Source organism: Dipodomys merriami, unplaced genomic scaffold (assembly GCF_024711535.1).
Source record: "Dipodomys merriami isolate MVZ:Mamm:240054 unplaced genomic scaffold, mDipMer1.0.p SCAF_471, whole genome shotgun sequence".
Classification (NCBI taxonomy): Eukaryota; Metazoa; Chordata; class Mammalia; order Rodentia; family Heteromyidae; genus Dipodomys; species Dipodomys merriami.
The window spans coordinates 560,649-568,653 of NW_027206037.1; positions in this window are offsets into that span (position 1 = coordinate 560,649).

Below are 8,005 nucleotides of genomic sequence, written 5' to 3' on the forward strand. Positions count from 1 at the left end.
TGGCAGGTGGTATGCCAGGCCTCCACATGGCTGGGCGGACCATGGGTGTTTTTGTAGGGGCCCTGCTGGGAGGATGCTGGGAGAGCTTGGGAGGAAGTTTGGCCTGAGAATCAAGGGCAAATGGGAGGCTTTGGGACAGATTCAAGAGGCACAGATGGGGCGGGGGAAGGCGTACAGGAGGGCAGGAGGTCAGCAGGGAAATGGGGGCAGCGAATGTCAGCACAGACAACCAGCCATAGCAATCTCCATGACAGACTTGTATGGGGAAAGGAGAGGAGGGGAATCGCCTGGACACTTGCAGGGAAGACCAATCCCGACTCCACCCATTCCTAGCAGTGTCACCCTGGGGATTTTTAAAAAACTACTCTCAGCTCAGCTCTTCAGTTGGCATGGTGAGAGGAGCAGGGCACAATGAGTAGATGGGTGTCACCCTGGCAAGAGGCCCAGAGAAGGTTCCTCGTGGGTGATAGCTCTCCCAGGGGATTCCTAGATTAAAGGTGATCACACTGACTAAAGATGAACCCCATGGAAAGAGGGGGGTCTCTGGTAGCTCCCATGTGTCTGAGCCTTGGCAACTTATGAAGAATAGACGATGTGCCTGGAGTGCCGGACCTACCTCTGGGCCCAAATCTGAAGACAATGGCAGCTTTTATATCTTGCTATCAAAATCATCCAAATGTCCTTGGCTGCATGTTATGAGGATGCCGAGGTGGCCTATGGGACCCGTTGGGAAGGAGCTGGGGCCCTCACTCTACCCGGAGCCACCAGATGACAGCTAGCAACTCTGTGATGTTGAGCGCATGTGCCAACTTGGAGTCCAGGAGATGCTGCCCATCAGGCATTCCATGTGTCCACAATGGACCACCCTTTTGACCTGGCCTTGTCCATATCCACTACTTGAGAGCAAAGTAAGTGGGCAGTGGTGGCTGAGAACAAATCCATTTCTGGGACCCACACTACTCCAAGGCCAGCCTTAATGCATCCATGAGGGAGGGTCCTCATAAGCTAATTACCATCCAGGAGGCTCAGCCTCTAAAAGGCAACATTCTCCCCCCTATCCTCCCCACCTGTTCAAGCCATAGCAACCTTCCATCTTGGGATAGTCTGTTGCAGAGTCACAGCGAGCTGGAAAACACACGTCACATGGTGAGAACAGCATGCTGGACTCGAGAGTGATTGTAGAAAGAATACAGGATCATGCAAAAGCCGTTTTGAAAATCGATTCTAACACCAACATGGCTTATCTGTCACCATTTCTACTCAGCTGACCCGCAGATCCCTGTGTCCCCAACCCCTCCCAGCCCCCACTCCCCTGCCGCCTGGATGGGCTTGCCATTTTAGTGCTATGGGCCATTGGGTGTCATCAGGACAAAGCTTTGTGCATCTCGCTGTTCCTGGTGGGGCCCTGGGGCTCCTTCCAGACTGGCAGGTGATGGCTGACTGTGTGGAGGAAGGCACAGTTGCCTCTCTTCCCAGGGACTGTGTGGAAATTATGTTCTTATAATGAGGGTCCTGAAGAACTCCCTGCCCCCCAGGCTTAGATGGTGCTGCTGTACAATGCTCACCAGGCACATAGTAGCTGTTGACTATGACAGAACATGGCATTGTGGGATCCGGGTGTTCCCCCAGGAACAAACTCCCACTACTGCCTGGCTGTCGTCATTAGTAGTGGCTTTTGAGGTGACAGGCTGTGTGAAATGTCGCCATTGGCATCCTGTCTCTGCCTGCCCATCTTGGGAGAGCCCTAGATGTTGAGGTACCCCATGACATTATTAATGCCGCTTTGCTGAAAATTTCACACACTCACACAAATGCCTTATGGCATTTCCTGCTTTCATGGGGCTCCAAGGATGGAGAGAAAAAGTCCCGAAATAGCAGCTCGGTGCTGGTTGTAAAGGCAATGGGACCCTCCATCTAGCAGCGGGGACTGCCAAGCTCGGCTCCCGGAGGGGAGGGGCAGGGCCCTCCAGGAGCCTCAGATCTTGGCTTTGTAAATCTATGGGGGCCTCCTCTCCACCCATGTGTCCCAGCAAACAGGGGTGGCCGGGTCAGCTGGTGAAACCAGACAGACAAAGGAGGAGTATGCTGCCAAGTGCAGCGGGCAGTGTGGAGTTGGATATGGCTGGGCTTCTCCTAATCTCTAATGGGCTCATGGGTGGATATTCATGGCTAGGTGTTAGGGAAACCTTTGGCCACGGAAACTCTGTTTTGGGGATCCTGCAATGGTTTAGGAGTGTGGTGGGGCTATCAGAGCAAGGATGGAGTTGGCTGGAAAATGGGGAGATGGTTAGGGAGGCTGGGGTGGTATGGGTTGGGAACGTATGTGTTAGGTTGTGGGGTGGAGGTGCTTGCTCCTTGCCGGACCCCCGGGAGGAAGAGTTCCCCTTGGACACAGAGCAGGGCAGTGGCTCCACTGAGCATTGGAGGAAGTGAGCTTTCCTGGCCCTTTTCCTCCCTGGAGTAGCACTTACATTGAGTTTTCAAAACCCCGAACACCCATCCACACATGGCCCAGGAATGGTGTAGGGTCTTCAGTCTTGAAGGCTGGCCTCCATTCTGGACACACTGTGTACTCTTTCTTATGCATTTGAGACCCATTGTGTGCTCCTGGTTGTGTTAAGAAAGGCTTGGTCACTAGGCCCAGTGTGTGCTTTTGGGTGTGAAGGGCAGGTTAGAACATCTACTGTGTCTTTTTGGTTGAAGTAGGCACACTGTGTGCTCTTGGGTATATTATTCAGGGATAAGCCAATAGACCTAGTGTGGGCTTGTGCATACTATGCCCTTGTGTGTCTTTGAATGTTTTATATTCACTGTGTGCTCTTGGGAAGTTCAGTTCATGTGGGCCAATAGACCTACTGTGTGCTCCTGGGTATGCTAGTCAAGGGTGGGTCAGTAGACCTACTTTGTGTTTTGGGGTGTATTAGGCAAGGTCAGATGGAACAAGTGAAGTTGTCACCACTAATAGGGTTTGCTTCCCAGGGGTCCACCTCGTCTTTCATTTTGGGGTAGATCAGCCTGCTCAAAACAAGAAGCAAAATACTGTTCTCTATCATGCAGGGAAGCCTCATCCAACTGTGTCTGGCCAACACCGAGCTCCTTCTTTCAAGGCCACGGGTCAACCAGAAGGAGAGATCTGCGGGAAATTTGAATTGTGAGGTGTTTGGTGTGAATCTAACAAGTGAATTGGCAAGCATGAAGACCGCCCCCCCCCAGCCTCAGCACAGAGATGCTGCAGGAAGAAAGCTCAGCTGGTATTCATGTGCTCAGAGAGACAGAAGCCAGCCCAGCAGCTGGGATTGTGGATCAGTCAGTGAGTTGGCCTGAGGTGATGGCTCTGTCGGTCCTCCATCCTCCTATCACAGCCTTGCTGACATTCTCCATTGGGTTCCCTGATGCCATGATGCTGAGAGACCTGGGAAATGGCCAGTGTCACCCTGGGGAGAGAGAGACACCCCACACACTTTTGAGGCTTGGTTCTCAGTGAGGGATATTTTTCTGGGGACAGTATCCAATGAGTTCAAGGCCGGGACTCAACAACTCCCCTCCGCTGTTGACTCACAGTAACAAATATGAGAGCCGGGCATGACGTTTAAGGCCCAGTAGGGGACACGGCCCGAAAGGAAATCATAACGAAATTGGGAGAGAAATGAGGAGAGGTGGAAATGAGCACAGAACCATAGGACATGACTCCCCCAAGCAGGTTTATGACTCAGAGAACCCCAAGTCTGCATTCATCTTCTCTAAGCCTTGTTCCTGGCTTGGAATCATGCATTCTACATAATAGGACCAGAAATCTGAGTACAGGCATCCCGCTCACTCACACACCTGCAAACCTGCATTGCAAATGGGGCAGAAAATGAGATGTGGGATTATCAGGACAAGTGTGGCCTCGTCCCCCCACGCCTGTGTTCACCTTGAGGCAATCAGGAGAGTGGAAATCCCTGCTGTCCAATGTGACCCAGCCCTCCTTCCTTCCTGACAGGACTTGGGTTTGAATTCATGGCCTCTCATTTTCTGGGAAAGTACTTCACCACTCTCTGAATGGTCCTGGTGTTTTGTCTTTTCTTTTTTCTTCTTTGGGGCTGCTGGACTTGGAACTCAGGATTTTGCTCTTGCTTGGCTGGCACACTACAACATGAGCCGTGTTTCTGGCCCCACTTTTTGCTGGTTATCCTGGAGATGAGGTTTTTCAGACTTTTCTGGTGAGGCAGATTTTGAACTGCAATCCTTTGACCTCAGCCTCCTGAGCAGTTGGGATGGCAGGAGTGTAATCTGAGCCAGGACCTGACACTGAGTTTATACAGCTTTCCAGTCCTGTAGCCATGAGACGCAGAGACAGGGACAAGGTGCACTTCCTCGTTGCTTTCCTGACGACCTTCACCCTCCATGCAAGAAGGACGATGGCATGGTGGGGTGCAAGGACCCTCCATGTCTGTGTCCATGCTTGGCCTGGCCTGGCCTGGCCTGGCCACTGCTTCCACAAGGCTGGCTTCTAGGTTGGGAGGCCCAAGTGAATGGAGCTCCAAGATTCTTTGCTTTTATGTCTAGGAGGCTGTGACCCCCAGATCTTCTACAGCAGTGAGCAATGTTGCTTCTGGGATGCTGGGATGGGACACCCCCAATTCCTTCGGACAGACAGAACACCCTGCCTGCAGAATTCCTCATCTCCCTGGAAACAGAATGGGGATGTAATTCAGGCCTCTTCACTTCCCATCGCTTTGAGGTAGGGGTGAATGACTGGGAGGCTTGGTTGGCTTTCCACAGCCTTATCTGGTGCTTGGGGAGGAGTTGGAGCTGAACCCTGTGGGTACAGCCGCCATACCTGACTGATGGACTGACAGCCACTTCCACGGCCACAGCCACAGCCACAGCCACCTTTTACTCTCAAGGATCCACTGAGGCATGGATGGCCTCAGAGGCTCTACATGCTGACTGGGGCTGAGGAGCAAGTGGGGTTCCAGAATGATCTGGGCTCACGCTCCCTCTCACGTTGTCTGCCACCTCCCCTCGTACCAGCCCCTCAGACAGGACATATTTCAGCTCTGCAGCTTTCATCTGGAAGACTGTCAGCTCATTGTTCAGAGGAGTCACACCGTGGAAATCCTCCCTGTGCAAGCAGTGCGGTTGTGGAAGTGCGTTTGTAGTGCAGTGTGTGCCTTCAGGGATGGTCACATTTTAGATCTGACTTCCACATCTGTCCTCTGAGCTTGACTCACTCCACAGGCTACTTGTTTCCCTGAGAAAGACATAATATTATTCTTAATTTAATTCTATTGTATATATTTAATATATTTAATTCGTATATATTCATATATATGTACATATACTTCATATATATATATATATATATATATATGTGAGTAAGCATAGAAACCTTGGAACAGTATATGTGCTTACTTTTATGTTCTAGTCCAACATGAAATTTAAATATGGATGGGTGACTTTCTTTTTCTCTTTTAAGTCTGAGACTGAGACTAGAACCTGCACTTTCCTCATTGACTGGCATTCTACCGAAGGAGCCACACCTTCAACCCCTGATTGGTAAGTTTGACAACTTAATATGTTTAAAAACTTTTAGTTTGGAAAATCACCAGCATAGACTAAACAAAAAAAATAGCTTAGCAAGATCTGGGCTGTCATCTGTTTGTAGCATCCATCATAGAAATCAAGTGTGATAATAATATATCAAGAGCATTTACAAATCAATAAGATGAAGGCTGATTACCTTTGTCAAAGTAGTGGGTAAAAGACACAAATGGTAATTTGCAGTTTCCAAGATGTGGGAAAATATGTTTCCAACTAAGGAAATAAAAATGGAAACAAGATGCATTTACTATAAATTTAGTGTTCCCAAAGAGGCAGGGCAAACACTTCAAGCAAAGGCCAGCCTAAAGTGTATGGGGAAACTTGAGTTCACTGATGTTAGCTGGAGCAAATGTTGTGGAGCATGAACAATGCCAAATCTCTGGACCCACATTAATCTCTAAATAAATTTTATTTCCTTGAGCCTTCCCTTCCTGTCTCCTTTAGGAAACAATACTCAGATTTACAGCGATGTAAATGGATGGCTTTTTTTTTTGCCTCCACATAGATTTTATTGTGCATCTGCTGTGGGGGTCGGGTCTGTATTAAAAGGAAAGATTTGTTTCTACCACTTCCTATATATGCAATAATTGCAATTCTTTTTGACCAATTTGTAGAAAAATTGAAGTCAAGGCTAGGAATTTTCCCCCTTTTTATTTTTCTTTCCATTCCAAACATTACACCAGAACTTATTCTTGAGGTGTAGGTGTGTGTGTGTGTGTGTGTGTGTGTGTGTGTGTGTGTGTGTGTGTGTGTGTGTGTGTGTGTGTGTGTGTGTGTGCCTGCACTGTGGTTTGAACTCAGTACCTCACACTTGCTAGACGTGGTGTTCTTCCACTTAAGCCAGGGTCCTCCAGCTCCTTTGTGCACTGGTTATTTTCCGGGTAAGGTCTCACTCTATGCCTGGCTTGGCCTGGCCTGGGTTGTCCTCCTGCACGTATTGCCTGTGTTGCTCGGGATGCCTAGTGTGTACCACCATGCCTAGCCATTGTGCTTCCTCTTTGGCTGGGATTACACATATATGCACCACCACACTCTGCCACTGGTCAAGATGGGGGACTCAGACTCTTCTGTCCTGGTTTGTCTTGAAATTTGATCCTCTTGTTCCCACTTCCCAAGTAGCTGGAATAACGGGTGAGTCAGTCACCATGGTCAGCCCTGCATATGCTTTTAAAAAATATTCAATTTCATAAAAAAACACCACACAAGACATTTATCCTCTGGCCTGTTTAAAAACTGACACTATGCCCTGTTTTCTCCTGATGCTGGTTTGTAGCCTCATCCTGAAATCGGCCAAGATCTTGGTTGCTCAGGCCAACCTCGGCCATGAACCACATTAGCATCTGGTCCTGTAATGATGGCAAACTTCTTGTGTTTTAAAACACAACAGAGAAGAGCGCTCCCTGTCCCTGTGTTCCCACCTGCCACAGGCAGGAACATTTGCTCCTCCAGAATCTTTTGTGGCTCATTTCCCAGGGACACATTCAGGCAGGCAGGCAAGCTTCAGAGCCTGAAGAGTACACATCCTTGTTCAGGAGAAGTACCGGAGGTTAGGAAGCGCCCCCACTTGAAGAAGGGAACAGAAGATAGAAGGGAGAGGACTGACTGGGTTTGCCATCGTTCTCTCCCTGTCAGCAGAGACACAGGATGCACTTCAGTCAGATTGGCTGGAGAGGCAAACGCTGTCTTTCTCACTCAGCTTTCCTCAGACATTTTAAACTTTTTGGATGGAAATAAGAAAAGTGAACTCAGAGCCTAGGTGCTGTCTCTGCCCGAGGCAAGTGCTCTACCTCTTGAGCCACAGCTAATTGGAGATAAGTGCCTGGGCTGGCTTTGAACCAAGGTCCTCAGATCTTAGTCTCCTGAGTAGCTGGGATGCCAGGTGTGAGGTACAATCACCCAGCAGCCATCTCCACTGCATTGCTCTGTTCTTTAGGCACAGATTATCCCGGACGATGTAGTGAAGAGCTCGCAATACAAATCACACTTCTTCCTTGTTATCTTCTTAAAGCTCTCACAAACACGCAGGTTCTGGGCTAGGTGTGGTGACATATAGCTGTAGTCTCAGCTACTCAGAAGGTAGAGACAGGAGGATCTTCAGTGTGAGGCCAGCAGGGGTAAATGGCACACATGGCAGTTATGAGTTATTTGTTTTATTAGTAAAGCTCTGTTGAATTACTTCCTTCCTCCCTTCTTCCCTCCCTAACTCCCTTCCTCCCTCCCTCCCTCCTTCTTTCCCTCCCTCCCTCCTTTCCTTCCTTCCTTCCTCTCTTCCTTCTTTCTTTCCTTCCTTCTTTCCTTCCTTCCTTCCTTCCTTCCTTCCTTCCTTCCTTCCTTCCTTCCTTCCTTCCTTCCTTGCTTCCTTCCTTCCTTCCTTCCTTCTTTCCTTCTTCTCTCTTTCTCTCTTGTCAGTTTTGGGCTT